This window comes from Chrysochloris asiatica, unplaced genomic scaffold, assembly GCF_000296735.1.
Source record: "Chrysochloris asiatica unplaced genomic scaffold, ChrAsi1.0 scaffold00245, whole genome shotgun sequence".
NCBI classification, from domain to species: domain Eukaryota; kingdom Metazoa; phylum Chordata; class Mammalia; order Afrosoricida; family Chrysochloridae; genus Chrysochloris; species Chrysochloris asiatica.
This window is the reverse complement of record NW_006408763.1, coordinates 225,506-226,068: the sequence shown is the minus strand read 5'-3', so window position 1 is coordinate 226,068 and position 563 is coordinate 225,506. Positions and strand designations below refer to the sequence as shown.

The window sequence follows — 563 nt, the reverse complement described above, 5'->3', positions numbered from 1 at the left end:
AGCGACCCTGTATAGGGTTTCTGAGGAGCAGTTGGTGGGTTTGAACCACCAAACTTGTAGTTAGCAGTTCAATGTTTATCCTACAGTGACACGCCAGGACCCCCATATCATCCTAGACACTGTAATGTCTTATAGCAAAGTCATGCTGGAAAGATAAACCACTATGAACCTTATTTTTCTCATTTAAGTAGCTCATGATGTTATTGTAAAAATTAATTACAAAGTTTTGAGAATACAGAGCACACTCTGTCTGACACAGGCAGAGTACAAAACAAAGGTACATGGTCTTTCCTATTTTTAACATTTACAATACTTTACTTAGTCTTATCATTCCAATACTTAGACCTGGTAAATAGGGATAGCTGTAAGAAAGATTTAAAAATTAAGTTCTAGAAATGTTCATTCACTGTTACTTCAATATTATCCCCCACCATTATTTTGTCTTTTTAAAAATTATCTTAACACCTTGAGGGAGAGAGAAAGGAATAGCGAAAAGCATCACCATAGAAAGCTTGTAAGTCCATCTTCTGCCTATAACTGATTGGAATACCTAAAATGGGGCT

At 35.9% G+C, this 563-nt stretch overlaps 1 protein-coding gene across 1 annotated transcript in view; it reads left to right on the top strand.

The window, feature by feature from the left end:
- Positions 1-563, top strand: part of LOC102824173 (two pore calcium channel protein 1-like) — an 84,153-nt gene that overhangs the window by 1,446 nt on the left and 82,144 nt on the right. The gene's annotated exons all lie outside the window — the stretch shown is intronic.